Consider the following 18,473-nt stretch of genomic DNA (forward strand, 5'->3'; position numbering starts at 1 on the left):
GCATACAACAGGGCAAAGCATTATTTCACGAACACATCGCCATTTGAGGCATGTTATGGGTACTTGCCAAGATCACCATTGGAATTCATCTTTGAGAAATATGTCTCCATTGATGGTCACAGTGACATCGATAAGGCAAGGAATTTCATAGAGAAAATTCAGTTAATACACCACACAATACAAGAACAACTTGAGAAAAGTCAAAGCAGCTACAAGGCAAGGCATGACAAACATCGGGTTGATCACAAATTTCAATTTTTCGACAAAGTTTGGTTATATATTATCAAAGAGAGACTTCAAGGGGAAGGTAAAAATCTTAAGCCAATCGTTATGGTCATTTTAAAATTCTGGAAAAGATTGGTAACAATGCATTTAAGCTTGATTTGCCTCCTTATATGAAAATATACTCTATTGTTAATGTTGGGAATTTGAGATTATTTGAGCCTCCTGTGATTGATGATTAAGGAAAGCATGTTCAGCTTCCATCAATAGATGATTTCTCGCCAGAATACCTAAATGAACTTCAGCAAGATCTCATACTTGATAGAAGAATTAGGACTTCGAAGAGAGGGGATGTCGAATACCTTAGAGTGGGGCTCAAGGGAAAAAAGTCTTCTCAAGCCAAATGGTTGTAGATTGAGAAGGTGAGGGAGTTTTACCCTCACATGTTGAACAATTGATAGCATCTTTTAGGGTCCAAAAGGCTTCTAGTGGAGAGGAATGATCAGGTGCTCAGTATTTAGCTCAAAAATTGAAGTTCTCATAATGGCTTGAAACTTGAATGACCACGTCCTTCTCGGAAAAATTATCCTAACTTAACTCATTTAGCCGAAAATCGAGTTCGTATGAGAAATTTATTGTGTTATTGTCGCTTTGCTAAAGATGTGAAAGTTGCAAAAAAAAAACCCAGTCACTGCACAGTCAGTAGTATGTATTGTTGACGTGGCAAGTGACTAGGTAGGGTCAATGATGGTCAACAACGAATCACAGATGGACAAGTGGCATCATTTCATTGGGTTACACAGGTGGTGTGTTGGCACAATTTGATTGGTTTATTTTTGGACCAATGAAAGAATGCCACGTGGAAAGCCCGGAGGCCGCCACGTGGCACCTCCCAACAGCCTAAGCAGAGTGTAGTTCAACAAAAATTTGGTGGAAGTTGGGGTCTAACCCACGACCTCTGGCACACAGTCCACACGCCTTAACTGCCTCCACTACCAGGTGATGCTTACCCCATTAGCTCACCGATTGTATTTAAAGTTTAATGTGTTTTGAATGGGAAGTTAGGAGGGTCAGATTGCAAGCCATCCCTTCGCATGTGATCATAATAACAAACATGGAAATCATGGTTAGTGTTAACCTGACGGAAAGTTCACCAACACCACAACACTCTCCCATGTGAACGCAAAGAGTGTTACTGCAACGGTTAGGCAGGCTGTTATGTTAATTGTGCCCCAAACAAACCTGCGATGGTTAATACGATGTTAACTCCACATGTGAACACCACAACGCAGTCAAGGTTACGGTTTATCCGACGGTTCCGATAAACTCCAAAAAACTACAACATGTGTCCAGTTTTCCGGGCAGTTAAGTTTACGGTTAGCCTAATCCGTGTGATTAGCGCTAAACCATAAATTAAACTCGACTTAACACTAATTAACTGCAGTTTAGAATGACGGAATTTTTGGCGGTGCCACGAATTTCAGGCCCGCCTCCACATTTAGCGGGGCTAACTGGAGTCATTCCAAATTTAGAGGAGTGTTTCTAGGAAAATACTGTCTGAGTCATAGAGAAGGCAATTTTTTACCAAATGGAGCTCAGGAAGAGGTGTTCTTAGCTAATTTGGACATTTTGAACACATGGTGTAGGTATTAAGAGCCATAGAGCTTTGTAAAACAAAATTTTTCCATATTGAGCTAATACAGAGGCCCAAGCCATGGAAGCTGGACCCAAGAGATGTAGCCCAGGAGGGGTGAACTCTTTCATCAAAACACTGTGTTAAAGTGTCTCTTTGATGGTTTGTTGTACTTTGAATGTCTGTTGTTCAATATTTGTTTTTGGAGCTATTTTTCTCATGAATGTCATATTCAAATTAAGGAAATTTACATGTTTACATACACAAACAACTAAGGAAACCACAGTACAAGAAGCAATAAGCAAGCACATGTTTAGAAATTTGTAATTGATATTAGCACAACATAAACTAACAATAAAAAATAGATCATGGGCTACCTTTGAATTGTGTTGAAAAGTGAAATATTTCCACTATAATTTAACATTTTAGATTCAACGGCCTCTCAGCCGTAGGATCTGTCCCTCCAATCCACGACACGTGGTGGAATCTTAGGTGCTAGATATGTACCTTGGATTGCAACACGTGGCTACCTCTCGACTTCCAGATCTAGCCATCAGACTTGGGACACGTGGCAGCATCTCAACTGCCAGATCTGGCCGTCAGATTTGGGACACATGGAAGCATCTCAACCACCATATATGGCCCTCGGATTGGCGACATGTGTCAGTCTCATAGCTGCCAGATCTGGCCATCATATTCATGACATGTGGTAAATTTTTAGCCACTAGATCTGGCCATGCATATTCATGACACATGGCACAATCTCAGTCGTTAGATATGGCATCATGGTAGCAACACTTGGCGCCCTTTCATACACAAAATTTGTCCCTCTGATTTGTGACACATGGTGGAATGTTGAACACCAGATCTGGCCTTCAGATTGGCGACACGTGGCGGTCTCTCACTAGCCAAACCTGGCCCTCAGATTTGCGACACGTGGTGACATCTCAGCCGCCATATCTAGCCCTAGGATTCGCGACACATGGTGTCATCTCAACTACCAAATTTGGCCCTTGGATTGGAAAAATGTGGTAGAATCTCAGCTGCCAGATCTAATCCACGGATTGGAGACACGTGGCAACATCACAACCGCTAGATCTGGTTGTCAAATTCACGACATGTGGCACCATCTCAGTCATTAGATCTCATATCATATTCACGACATGTGGTAGCCTCTGAGCCACAAGATCTATCCCTCTAATTGTGTGACACATGGCAGAATCTCAACCACTAGATCTGGCCCTTGAATTTCTGACACATGGCGGAATCTCAGCCGCAAGATCTAGCCCGTCTGATTCATGAAACATGGCAGCATCACAACTGCTAGATATGGACATCAGATTCACAACATGTGGAAGCATCAAAACCGCTAGATCTAGTCGTCAGATTCACGACATGTGGCAGCATCACAACCGCTAGATCTGGTCGTCAGATTCACGACACATGGAACCATCTCAGCTGTTAGATCTCATATCATATTTGTGACATGTGGCAACCTCTAAGCCGCAATATTTTCCCCTCTTATTGTGCGACACGTGGTAGAATATCAACCACCAGATCTGGCCCTCGGATGGGAGACACATGGCAGAATCTCAGTCGCCAGACCTAGAACTTGGATTGGAAACACGTGGCAACATCACAACAACTAGATCTGGTTGTCAGATTCACAACACGTGGTGCCATCCCAACTGTTAGACCTGGTATCATATTCGTGACACGTGGCAGTGTTTCAGCTGAAGGATTTGTCCCGTTGATTTTGCGACACATGGCAGAATCTCAACCACGAGATCTGGCCCTCAGATTGGTGACACATGGCATCCTCTAGATCGCCAAATCTGACCACAGATTTACGACACATGGCAGCATCTCAATCACCTGATCTGGCCCTTGTATGGACGACACATGGCATCCTCTCAACCACTAGATCTGACCATCAGATTTATGACACGTGAGGGCTTATGAGCTGCTAGATCTTACTGTTAGATTCATGACACATGGCACTAACTCAGTGGTTAGATTTGGTCATCAAATTCATGACACATAGCACCAAATCTATTATGACATAAACCTTTGAAGTTTTGTAATGATATCTAAAAAAGTTAAAACATTTAAAATATAAATACATTTTCAATCCTTTTTTGACATAAATATTTAAAATTTTGTAACAATATTTACAAATTCTTGAATATTAAAAAAAATACATATATTTTTAATTTTTAAAAGACGTCATTTTATTTCTTAAAAAATAAGGACATTTTATCCATTACACATTATATTAACATATTTGTCATTACCAATATACAATATTTATAACTAATATTAATATACAATATTCACTAGCTACCCCTAAAGCTGGGAAGGGAACTCGGAATTGAATCAACATGGTTTTTCAAAGATAAAAAAAACATGTTGGATGGTTCATATATAACTAATAGAGAATCCATTTAATAGAGTCCATGAATAATGTGTCTAATAATATTTTAGATCATTAAGCATTGTCATAGTTGAATCAGTATACTAAAGGTTTTTTTAAGAGAAACCACATTTTCATTTGCAATTAATATTAATTAAAGGTTAAATATTGATGATAGTCATGTGCAAGTAGTTCTTATATGAGAAAATGGCTAAGAACTTGGTGTGGGTCTTCCAAATGGACATATGGCCATAAAGAATATTCACCCCTATGAGCATCACTTGATGCAATGAGTGCTAAGTGGACTATTCAAAAATCATGAGAAATTAGCCAGTTACGACTACCTCTCATGGAAATGGTCATAGATGAATGATTTACTTAATGCAGTTGAATCCCAAAAATTGATATCTAATATTACACATGTTGATCATTTTATTAAAAACAATTTTCCAAGAGAATAATGATTCCTTGATCACCATTGGATTACTTGACAATGTATGATAAATTTCAAAAAAAAAAAAAGAGTAGCCTTCACCAAGTTTCCATTTAATTTTTCTACATTCTAGTAGTTCGAGGAGATGGAGAAATTGATCAGTGTTGGATTAGGAATAAATAGGTAGTGATGATACTTTGTGATGAACATAAATGAATACTTGTGTTTACCATATATGTGATGCCTATGTTTTTTCCATATGGGTCTACCATGAGAAGTCCATGTCACCTTGTAGTCCACATTATAGACATGTGTGGGCTAGAAGGAACCTATCTACTTCAATTTTCATTAGTTTGGGAAAATGAATTGTCTTCTCTCTATGTATAATTGATAGATTTGAAATATAGAATGCAGACCCTTGATCATATTTCACATCAATATTGCTTATGTGGGAAATTACTATGCTACTTAACCTATTACATATGCAAGAAAAGTTGGGCAAGGTCAAGTTTAAACTTGTCATAAGATGGCATGAGATCATACATCGAGATAGTGTGAATCCTCAAACAACTTGAAACATGCTAGAAAATGCATAAAATAACTAAAACTAAAAAAAAAACAAGACATATCTATATGAAATGTGAAATATTGAGGAGGGCATTGATTACTATGTTGAAAAATGCATGAAATTTATTGTTTGTGATGGACAACAAAGTAATTTTTTGTGTAACCCTTCTTCGAGGACTTGTGCCAACATATCAAGATAAACTACTACTGGATGTTCCTCCTTTCTTCTATTATATTTGATATTTTAGCTATTAAAATTTCCCTAGCCTACATAATTACATACCCAAAATAATTTACTTGGCTATATTAAGGTTTTAGTGCTTAAAAATATACTCTTCACATTACTATGGAAGAGATCATTTACATCATTATGTTACATGTAGGAATGACATAATATATGGTTCTAATAATAAAATATGTAATCTACAATATATAACTCAAATGTTTTTAAATTTTGGATATTATAAACCATTGAAAAAATTAATATTTATATGACCTCACAAGATGGGAAAAGTCTTATATGATCCTTTGTGTGGTTGGTACCAAGGATCTTTGTAGGAATGACAATGAATGCTTAGATCAATTCAATGAACAAATTTTGAATTTCATTAGTCTTTTGGGAAGGAGATAAATTCAACAATTGTTTATCTATAAACTTTGTCTTCCCTATATAGAACATGTGTCTTTTTAGAAATGCAAATATTAAAATGTTTGTTTTTCAATTTACAAATGTTAACTTAGGTTTTGTCATTTTTTGTTTATGATAAACTCTCTATTATAACATACTTTAAAGTAATAAAAATTCCATTTTTTACAATTTAGTATAAAAAATATATGTGATTTTAAAAATGCAAATATTAAAATATGAGTTATTTAATTTATAAATGAGAAATAAAGTTTTATGTCATTTTTTTCTTTCTACCAAAATTCTAATTATACTTAAAATAGAAAAAATAAAAATAAAATTTTTTATTTAATTTAAATTTTCAAATATCTAATAAAAAAAAAATTACATGTAAAAATTTAAATATAAACATATTAAAAGGACATACAAATAAAAACATTAAAATATATTTTGAATTAATAAATTATAAATAAATTGAGAGTAAATTTTGTGGGAGCCATATACTTCAAAATATAAATCTTTTCAAAATTTTATCCGGTTAAAAAACAAATTTCCCTTCAAAAATTTTAATCCGGGCCATAATAAATATAAAATTAAAAAAACATTCATAATAATTATTTTTTTTATTTTAAAATATTCATATGATTTAATTTCTTTTTTTTAACTGCTTCATCGACAATGTTGTGTATTAATCAAGCAAAACTTCAATCTTTATCGCTTTCACCGGTCGCTCCATTGACGACATTGCGTGCATTTTGCAAACCAATAATTTTATTACTCACATGATCGATTAACAATAGTTTATATTTATGTACATTCATCATACACCATATTCTTCATTCCATCTTCATTGATATCCATGCCAAACATTTTCACAGCAGCCGTTGACGTTTACAGTGGGAGTATGGACCGGTAACTTGGAATTGTAGTTCAAATTTGCGAGAAGAGTAATGCATTAAAACACATGAAAACAAGCAGAAAAACAATTAGCGCACCCAATCAGAGTTCCAGTTGCTGCAGACTGCCATTAACTGAGTTCATGATCTCTGAAGAAACATCTACTTCACATGAAAACCATGTACAGGTAACCTCCCAAACTTAGTCGCCATTGTAAATCTCGCATCAATTTACCTGTGATCACTGTGCACCTGCGACACAGCAAAAATATTACGAACAATGATGTAAAACTTTTGCATGTTGCCGGGGTTTGAGCCCAGGCGTCACATGGATTACCAGAAGGGATGGAAGGTGAAAACGATCAGGTCTGAGTCTGTCATTGGCTTGTCATACTTTTCGAATCGAACAGGCTACTTCTTCGCATAAAATATATCCCACATTCAACTAACTCAACTCTCAAAATTAATATATATTTGGAAAAAGCTACAACATCAACAGATCGGGGCCGCCTTGACTGTGCCACGTGTCGTCCATCAGGCGGTTAGAATTCGGTCCTCCAAGAAAAGCCACGTGTCGTCCATTTGGCGGACAGATCTCGACCCTCTAAGGAGCGCCACGTGTCATCGGAGCGCAGATAGGCGCAGATAGATTTGGGTACTCCAAGGAATGCCACGTGTCCTCAATCCGGCAGGCTGTCCTCGGCCATCCTGGGACCAGCACGTGTCCTACATCTGGCGGCCAGATCTCGGCCGTCCTGGGACCAGCACGTGTCCTACATCCGGCGGCCAGATCTCGGCCGTCCTGGGACCGCCACCTCCACCGCCACGTGTCCTACATCCGGCGGCCAGATCTCGGCCGTCCTGTGACTGCCAAGTGCCCTCCATCCCGGCCAGATCTCGGCCGTCCTGGGACTGCCAAGTGCCCTCCATCCCGCGGCCAGATCTCTACCATTGTGAGACAGCCACGTGTCGCCCATCGGGCGGCGAAATCTCGGCCGTCCTGGGACTGCCAAGTGTCCTCCATCCGGCGGCCAGATCTCCGCCGTCCTCAGTCCGCCACGTGTCGTCCATCCGGCGGCCAGATCTCCGCCGTCCTCAGTCCGCCACGTGTCGTCCATCCGGCGGCCAGATCTCGGCCGTTCTGAGACCGCCACGTGTCCTCCATCCCGAGGCCAGATCTTGGCCGTTCTGAGACCGCCAAGTATCTTCCATCCCGCGGCCAGATCTCAGCCGTCCAGGCACTGCCAAGTGTCTTCCATCCGGTGGCCAGATCTCAGCGGTCCAGGCACTGCCAAGTGTCTTCCATCCGGTGGCCAGATCTCAGCCGTCCAAAAACCGCCACGTGTCATCCATCCGGCGGCCAGATCTCAGCCGTCCTGAAACCGCCACGTGTCGGCCGTCCTGGGACTGCCAAGTGTCCTCCATCCGACGGCCAGATCTCGGCCGTCCTGGGACTGCCAAGTGTCCTCCATCCGACGGCCAGATCTCGGCCGTCCTGGGACTGCCAAGTGTCCTCCATCCGGCGGCCAGATCTCGGCCGTCCTGGGACTGCCAAGTGTCCTCCATCCGGCGGCCAGATCTCGGCCGTCCTCAATCCGCCACGTGTCATCCATCAGGCGGCCAGATCTCGGCCGTCCTCAGTCCGCCACGTGTCATCCATCCGGCGGCCAGATCTCGGCCGTTCTGAGACCGCCACGTGTCCTCCATCCCGAGGCCAGATCTTGGCCGTTCTGAGACCGCCACGTGTCCTCCATCCCGAGGCCAGATCTTGGCCGTCCAGGCACTGCCAAGTGTCTTCCATCCCGGTGGCCAGATCTCAGCCGTCCAAAAACCGCCACGTGTCATCCATCCGGCGGCCAGATCTCAGCCGTCCTGAAACCGCCACGTGTCGGCCGTCATGGGACTGCCAAGTGTCCTCCATCCGGCGGCCAGATCTCAGCCGTCCTGAAACCGCCACGTGTCGGCCGTCCTGGGACTGCCAAGTGTCCTCCATCCGGCGGCCAGATCTCGGCCGTCCTGGGACTGCCAAGTGTCCTCCATCCGGCGGCCAGATCTCGGCCGTCCTCAGTCCGCCACGTGTCATCCATCAGGCGGCCAGATCTCGGCCGTCCTCAGTCCGCCACGTGTCATCCATCCGGCGGCCAGATCTCGGCCGTTCTGAGACCGCCACGTGTCCTCCATCCCGAGGCCAGATCTTGGCCGTTCTGAGACCGCCACGTGTCCTCCATCCCGAGGCCAGATCTTGGCCGTCCAGGCACTGCCAAGTGTCTTCCATCCCGCGGCGAGATCTCAGCCGTCCTGGGACTGCCAAGTGTCTTCCATCCAGTGGCCAGATCTCAGCCGTCCAAAAACCGCCACGTGTCATCCATCCGGCGGCCAGATCTCAGCCGTCCTGAAACCGCCACGTGTCCTCCATCCCGTGGCCAGATCTCGCCCCTCTGAGATCGCCACGTGTCATACATCCAGCGGCCAAATCTCGGCCGTCCTGGGACCGCCACGTGTCCTCCATCCCGCGGCCAGATCTTGGCCGTCCTTAGATCGCTACGTGTCCTCCATCTGGCAGCCCGATCTCGACCGTCATGAGACCGCCACGTGTTCTCCATCCGGCGGCCAGATCTCTACCGTCCTAAGATTGCCACGTGTCATCCATCTGACGGCTAGACCTTGGCCGTCTTGAGACTGCCACGTGTCCTCCAGCCGCCAGATCTCGGCCATCCTGAGACTGCCACATGTCATCCATCCAGCGGCCAGATCTTGGCCGTCTTGAGGCTGCCACATTTCATCCATCCAGCGACCAGATCTTGGCCGTCTTGAGAACGCCACGTGTCCTCCATCCGGCGGCTAAATCTCGGCTGTCATGAGACTGCCACATGTTGTCCATCCGGCGGCCAAATCTTGGCCGTCCTGAGTCCACCACGTGTCCTCATCCGGCGGCCAGATCTCGGCCGTCCTGAAACCGCCACGTGTCATCTATCCGGTGGCCAGATCTCGGCCATCCTGAGACCGCCACGTGTCATCGATCTACTTCCTGAGAAAGTGACGTGTCATCCTTCCGCCGGCCGAGATTCGTTCGCTGTTTCAATGTGGGATATATTATTTCATACGCGGAATTCAACTTCCCTTGTTCCCTGGTTGCAGTGCGCGTGAGCAGTTCTCTTCCCCTCGACAAATTCAACTCGTTGCCGGGGAGGAAATTCCTTTCAATTCGACTTTGAATTCACTGTTATGGAGCAAAACTTGCCAACAGATTTCAAGGAACGGAATATGGATTTGTGGTATTCTTTGTTTGATGAAAAAGCCTGCATGATTTTATTTGATGGAAATTGCCATCATTTGATGTGGCATCGTGTGTTTAACAAAATCCGATCGCAACAACTCCAGCCATGATGACTATTGAACCTCCAACTTCCACATCCACGTCAGTTTCTTTTGGGTTTCAGTGGTTCACCTGTTCCTCTCTGGTTCATTGCTAGTAATTTTTCGCGGTATTGTAAAAAATAAAGTGGCCGACAAAACTTCTGTAGCAATAAAATCCACTTCCAAAACGGACAGCATGTAAATATATATTGTGTGTTTGAATTCTTCATGTACCACGCTGTTATTACAGCTTTTAAGTTAAGTTATAATTAGAGGCGCCGTATTATGTGAAAAAAGGGGGGTGTCCTAAAACTGAATGGCTGAACAAATAGTTAGTGGTTGAATAGATATAAAGGATAATTGTTGTACTTTTTTCCAGCTATAATAACCTCCTCTGTCACGTCAATGAATTCCGAAGCACAGCGTATGGCATCAATGATGGGTGGTTACCTGAGGATTATAGAGCATGGCAGAGAACCGGCATAATGTTAATAAAAAAAAATGGAAGAAATTTAAATAAATAAAATAAAGTCTAATTTGAAACAATGTTTATTCATAATTTAAAATTTAAATATTAATTATATTATATCAACTCAATGCTTTCAAATTTTTCATTTTTAAAGTATATAATTTTCGATGTCAATTATCTGTTTGGAGAATTTTTTCAAAGTACTTTTTACATTTATTAATCTCAATATTATTATATTAAAAATTTTGATAATGAAAAATAATATTATAATAATAAAAAATATACTCTTAAAAAAATATATAATAAACACTCTTAAAAACAATATAATGATAAAAAATAAATAAAATAAAAAACAAAACAAATATTATAAACACCTTTGAAAAGAACATAAGTAAACCAGTGAAATCATTGTTTGTTCCGTTTCATTTTCATAGTTTCAATGCCTAATAAATGTTAATTAAAATAAACATTAAACATTTTCTATATTTAATTTTTTACTGCAATCCAACACACTCAAAGGAAGCATTAGGGATATTTTTGAAAATAGTATAAATATATATACGATGTATATACACAAAACCTTTGTTCATAATGCTTGTGAGCAGAATTTGTGTGAAATAGGAAAACAAAACAAAAAATGAATTTTTAGCGGATAAGTAAAAATCTCAAGAGGCTTCAGAGCCTCAACATTTCCACAGCGACGTCTCTGTAGACTTGTCCAACAACACGATCTCGAGTTTGATTCCCTTGGGGTTCTCTAAGCTCAAGAATTTGAAACTTTTGAGCCTGCTGTATACTAATCTGAGCGGCGGCAGCATACCTCACAGCTAGGCGATTTGCCCCACCTGGAGATTGTCCAGATTTGAAAGAATTCTTTGAGCGGAATTCTCCCTCCGACCCTCAACAAAAACCGTAAGCTCAAACAGCTTGATGTTTCCGCGAATAAATTCAAGGTCGCCGGATCATCTTCTCCAACACATTGTCATTATTCAATAGAGTAGATAATTTATCGGAAGATAAGGACAAGTTCTTTGCCGATAAGTCCTCATTCCTTATTTTTTATAACTTATTGATATTAGTGAATAAGTTATAAGCATATAAGTTATGTTTTTATAACTTATCAATAGGTTGCGATGATAACTTGTCCACTGATAAGTAATTTATTATAAGTTATCTACTATAAGCTATCATGATAACCTATCTGGTGATAAGTAATTTATTATAAGTCATTTCCTATAAGCTATCATGATAATCTATCTACTGATAAGTAATTTATTATAAGTTATCTACTATAAGCTATCATGATAACCTATCTGCGGATAAGTTATTAAATATAACTTATTACAATAACTTATCTATCAAAATGTTTTATACAGATAACTTATCCAAAGATAAGTTATTGGAATATAATTTATCGACAGAGAGCTTATCTACTATAAGTTATTAAGTTATAAGTGTTAGGTGCATACGCTATCAGTGTATACGTTATATTTAATGAACTTATCTTGTGATAAGTTTTCGTGGATAAACAACGATAACTTATAAGTGGATAAGTTCTCTTCCAATAAGTTATCTTCCCATATGCTATGTGCGTATAGGTTATTGTGATAAGTGTCAACAACTAGGCTATCAATTTATATATAATCAGAATAGGAGTTATGAATAGATAAGTTATTAGGGAAATAAGTTATCGAATATCTTATCCGCTGAAAGGAAAACCAGTTATTCGTTGATCTCCGGGCTGTGGCTTCTCGTACAATGATATGGTTTTGGACAACAATGACATTCCCTGCTCTGATCGATTGATTAATTGCCCAACTAATTAAATTGCTATGTTGCCATGCCAACGCTTCTGAGTATTTTTAATCCCAGATTTTGTGTTCATGCATGCATAGAATCAACTGAAAACTCTTCAGAAGCCATAGCAATATAACAGACTCGTGAAAGTACAGGCACTGAGATATACTATTCGAGGCTCTACATGCTCTCTTGAGAGCTTCTGATATCCGAGCATATAGGAAATCAATTCGAGATCATCCACCTAAAGCCTCCATTCCCAGAAGACTCTAAGAACCCTAAATTTCGAAACCCTTAATTTCTAAATAAAATGAAAAATAGCATGAATAAAGACATTATAATTTGCTAAAACTACTTTCTCCTCCTTTATTGTGTTGTTTTCATGAATAAAGACATTATAATTTGCTAAAACTACTTTCTCCTCCTTTATTGTGTTGTTTTCATAAACACTTCTAATAGAAATTTGCATTTTTTCTTATTTTCTACGAAATTTGCACTTTTTCCTATTTTCTGTGTTTTTATTATTTGTTCAAAATATCCTAAATTTTTTTGCATTTTTCCTTCTTTTCCATATTTTATTATTGGTCCAAAATATCCTAAAAACATAAGAACGCCTTTCTGTCTACAAATCGAACTAATGAGAGCATGAGCCAAAACAGGCTCTTCATACAACTATACACATCTCTTGAAGAGTGTTAAACATAGGAAGACATCAAAGACCCTATGATAATTCGCCAAAACTACTTCATCTTTTATAATGCAGGTTTTAGATATGTTAAAAATGTAACTAGTTTTGGTCTTCATAATTGTCATTATACTCATGTCATTATGTATATCTTATGTTACAAGAAAAATATTATTTTAGCCATGGGTTTTATACTTCATTTTGTTGATCAACTAAGACAAGCATGTTCTTCATGCTTCTAGGATTTGTAAATTCAGGACATTTTTCTTGAGTCAAGAGAGTCTTTATCATTTGTATAAGACCCTACTGGACAAGTTGTATATTAATTTTAGTCTAAGAAGTCCATATGAGCCATCAAGCAAGTCGGCACTGCAAGAAGAAGTTGGCCCTATTTGACGCTATTCGACCTCACAAAGAGGTATATATAAGAAGAAATCGACCTCATTTGAGACACACTTCCATAGTTCAATCTCAAACAAGAAAGGAAGAGGAGCAAAGACCTAGAAAAAGAAAAGCATCTCAAGGAGAAAAAGAAAAGCATCTCAAGGAGAAACTGAAATCTGATTGTACCATCTTTCTGTCATACATGCGAAGGATCTAAGGTGGTTATTACTACTAGGCCAAAATTACAAACCTAATTGCAAGTCCAAAACTTTGTTGCAAGAAGGTCAAGACTTGAAGTCAAAAAGTTTAGAAGCAAAGGAGCAAGCTAAAATTAAGTAAAGGATACCTAAATTTGACTTGTTCTACTCACATGTGTGGTGCTAGGGGTTCTACAGAAGGGTCGAGAGTTGCAAGATCATATTACAGATCCAAGCTAGGGGTTGAAGTTAAAATTGGAAGTAGGTTAAAGCAGTTTTGACTCTTGTTGACTTAGTTAATCTTTGACCTAATAGGAAGAGATTCTTGGAGGGTTGACTTGGTGCTTGCAAGACGACTTGGTATAAGATTTTGGGTCTTGGTTTTCTCATTTGAAACAAATTCTATAAGAGGAGATTTTTTTCTCGGTTTTCCACTTGGAGGGATTTTGCACTGGCTTGGAGCCTATTTCTTGTGTCATTTGTCTTTATTGTTCTTGCTCTTGAAAATTGTTTAATGAAAAGATCTAATAAAAAGCAATAAGAGAAATGAAACAATAACTGACCTACTACATTCTCCAACAAGATATACATACATTTAAGTCATTTTCATTTTTCTCGATTTCCTATGCTAGCATAATTAATCCAAAATCTCCTTAAAAAACATCCTATCTGCAAATACACTAATATGCATGTACACAAAATAAGCCTTTTGCTATTAGACAAGATTCATATACAAAATTGAGCACCCAAAAAATGTCTCTCTTGCTATTAGACAAGATTCATATACAAAATTAAATCAAACAGACGATAGTATACAACTACAACAATAAAAAGTATGTATATATATCGATTCCCAAATTAAAATATGCATTTCAATAACTACAACTAAAAAATGTGTGTATATATATATATATATATATATATATTCCCAAATTAAAATATGCATTTCAATAAAATCCATATGTATATAGAACCACAATTATAAAAATTATGTATATTGAAATCCATATGTATATAGAACCACAATTATAAAAATTATGTATATATATCGATTCCCAAATTAAAATATGCATTTCAATAAATAAAGTCTATGTATATCAATAATATTGATTCCCAAATTTAATGTCACAACAATCTTTTATAATACACAACATTCATACACAATTTCTTTTGTGTTAAACAACATCCATACACAAAAATACAAAATTGCATTAATCGACATTCATACACAAAAATACAAAATTGCAATACAGCACACAACATTCATACACAAAAATGAATAATATCTGTGCCCTCCCAGTTATGATAGGCAAAAGAATTCATCCCAGAATATCGCTTCTCGTATAAATGTTAGAAAGTAATATGTTAGGAATGTATCAAACTGATATAATCAATATTTGTGCTCTCCCAGTTATGGTAGGTAAAAGAATTCATCCCAGGATTCTAGTATAAAAGTTAGAAAGTAAGAAGGCAAAAGAATTCATCCCAGAATATCGATTCTTGTATAAAAGTTAGAAAGTAAGATCCCAGAATATCGATTCTTGTATAAAAGTTAGAAAGTAAGAACTGATATAATCAATATCTGTGCCCTCCGAGTGATGATAGGCAAAAGAATTCATCCCAGAATATCATTTCTTGTATCTGTGCCCTCCCAGTGATGATAGGCAAAAAGAATTCATCCCAGAATATCATTTCTTGTATCTGTGCCCTCCCAGTGATGATAGGCAAAAGAATTCATCCCAGAATATCATTTCTTGTATAAATGTTAGAAAGTAATATGTTGGAATGTAATCACATTTAGACCAGAACCAATCAAATAAACAAATGCAACCCAAACAAACAATGATTTTGATCAACTGAAAGACTAAGATAAAAATTCCAATAACAGTCTTACAAAAATGCACCTCAATCATTATAAATTAGAAATGACTCGTTGATAGGTCGACAGATCTTCAAAAATGGGAATATGTGGCTGTAATTATGCACCTCAATCATTATAAATTAGAAATGACTCGTTGATAGCTCGACAGATCTTCAAAAATGGGAAAATGTGACTGTTAATAATGTATTTATAAGATATAAATAACACTAAATATATGACTTGCACATTAGCAACTGTCTTTCGTGCAGTTAACCAGATGCAAAATTTGCATCGTTCATTACAAAACATGAACCAGTACTCTACACCAAAAAAAAAGGGAAAGCCTTGATCTTATTATGTAAATATATGACTTGCACATTAGCAAAAACATGAACCAGTACTCTACACCAAAAAAAAGGGGAAAGCCTTGATCTTATTATGTAAATATATGACTTGCACATTAGCAACTGTCTTTTGTGCATTTAACCAGGTGTTCAAATTTTGCATCGTTCATTACAAAACATGAACCAGTACTCTACACAAAAAAAGGGGGAAAGCCTTGATCTTATTATGTAGCTTTGTGGCAATCTTCACAGGCCCAGCCAGTCTGATTCTTGGTATTGCCATAAACAATCAGGTGTCCTTGCAAAAAGATATCTCCAATTAAGATATCTCCAATTATATTTACGGCACCATTGTTCACTGCCATTGAGGACTCCCAGACAAACATTGCCTTCAGAGTCTTCAGAACTGATGACCAAGTAAACTTCTGGGGGAATGTCAAACTGTCTGGTCTTAATAAGCCATGGGTTGCCCCCAAAACCCAGGGTTAATTGTTCACATCTGCTATAGGCCTGATATTATGTCTCGCCCGCCAACACAACGGTAAAGTTTTATCTGGCATATCCTATACTAACCCCCTCCAAAATGGTTCTCTTTAACTGCTGAGACAAAAGCGAAGCAAGCTATGTGTGAGATATGTAAAAGAGCTATCACTAGCAAAAACCACCCTCCTAGGTTGTTTTTTAGGTCATTAGAACCAAGAGGTCTGTTTCTGAGTTTCATATTTGCATTGCCCACGTGATGTAATTTCATTTCAGGCTTGCCAAGCATGGGAGCCCATGTCATTCCCCACCAAGTACAAGATCATTGCCAAAGAACATATAACCCCCACCTCTTTCATCTCCAGTAATGAAACGACGAATTTCATTCTTATTCAGACTTTGATTAGCTAATTGTGATGGCAGACTAACCTGAGCACTGCTAAAGCCCAATAGTCCATCTGTCACTGCAGATAAAACTGCAAAAGAACCCTGCTGGTCATATGCACATCCAAACAAAAAAATTGTTCGAGCTATAGAGCCATTTGTCAGTAAAACTCTAATATTGTCTCATTCTTAGTCAGACTTTGATTAGCCAATTGTGATGGCAGACAAACCTGAGCACTGCTAAAGCCCAATACTCCATCTGTCACTGCACGCGAAACTGCAAAAGAACCCTGCTGGTCATATGCACATCCAAAAACAAAATTTGTTCGAACTCTAGAGGATCCATGATCAGCATACTCTATCTCACACACATCGACTCCCTGCAGGATACAAGTTGGCTTTTCAGGGTTTGCACAGAGGTTGTGGTCCCTTGGCACTTCTGCAAGGAGCATCACACTGGATCCAAGTCAAATCACTCTCTGTGTCAACATCAAGGTAATAGGCCTTTGGTGGTTCCCAATGAGCATTGACACATAATAAAGTCCATCTGGATATGGCATTGTCTTGAATTGTAAAAGCAGTAGAAGAACTAGTAGAAGTTGTAGGTGACACATTATTTCTGATGGTGTCTCTCTCTACAAACGCCCCCAAATTTCAGATACAGAGTATACAAGCCAACTTTACTATCATCCTCGTTGGGACTGATATCAAATCCAGAGTAAGGCGTCCAATGCCAGATAGCCAGGGCCAGTGCAGCCACAAACAAGATATCAGCGGCCTTAATCAAACGCGCCCTCTCCTCTTGCTGAGAAAGGGCCTCCTGGGATTTGGATTGCGTATCTGCTGCTGAACTGAGTCTCCTCCTCCTCTGACCATGAAAGCTGCACACAGTTTTTCCCTCATTTGGGTTGCCCGCCCTCTGGGATTTGGATTGGGTATCTGCTGCAGCTGCTGAACTGAACCTCCTCCTCCTCTAACCATGAAAGCTGCACACACAGTTTTTCCTTCATTTGGGTTGTGTCTGGGGGTGGGGAGCGAGCGCCAAGGAAATTATGACCATGCATTTCAATTCAGGCTGCATGGATGCAGTACCCATGGAGACCTGATACCAACTCGAGAATTTCTAGGTGTCCCATATGAAACAGGAGGAATTTGCAGTTCGTTTCTTTCAGAATTTGTTAAAGAAAAATGAAGAAACAATGCTGGATCTCCACAAGTTAGGCACATTTAGAAACTTGTTAAAACCATTTCCTCCCATGGAAGCCGGGCTGTTGTAAACCTGCCACGCGACTCCTTCACCCAACCACTCATAACAGCGTTAATGTAACTGAAATACTCATCATGTTCATAATCCATATCAAATTAAAATGGTTCGGGCAAATGCTCCTCTTCTGAAGAAAGTTCTGAACTTCTGAACGATTATCGTCTCCCTCAGATTTAATGACACATTTCTTGATCAACCTCCAACTTTACTTGACTAACAACAGTCATGTAAATCTCTTCAAGCTCACTAGATTCCTCCTCTACTCCATGAAACTCGTGACTCATCATTGCATTGATTTCTGCAAGACAAAGACCCGCTTCAACAGCCTTTTCTAGGATAATAGTGCACAGCATCAAAACCCTTAAGCCTCTCGTACCATGGATTGTTGTGCTTTAGTTGGCAGAGTTTTGTAATGTCAACAGTGTTACAGATAACTCAAGATGGATAAAACTAGAAAGACAC

The 18,473-nt window shown here is 39.3% G+C and overlaps 1 pseudogene; it reads right to left on the reverse strand.

Annotated features, from left to right (window-relative positions):
• Positions 1–15,872: 15,872 nt before the first annotated feature.
• On the reverse strand, positions 15,873–18,364 carry LOC149216992 (aspartyl protease APCB1-like; annotated as a pseudogene).
• Between the last annotated feature and the right edge of the window lie 109 nt (positions 18,365–18,473).

Source organism: Pinus tabuliformis, chromosome 1_1, assembly GCF_031772625.1.
Source record: "Pinus tabuliformis cultivar Carrire ecotype Pingquan chromosome 1_1, CPIR1, whole genome shotgun sequence".
In the NCBI taxonomy this organism is placed as follows: Eukaryota; Viridiplantae; Streptophyta; class Pinopsida; order Pinales; family Pinaceae; genus Pinus; species Pinus tabuliformis.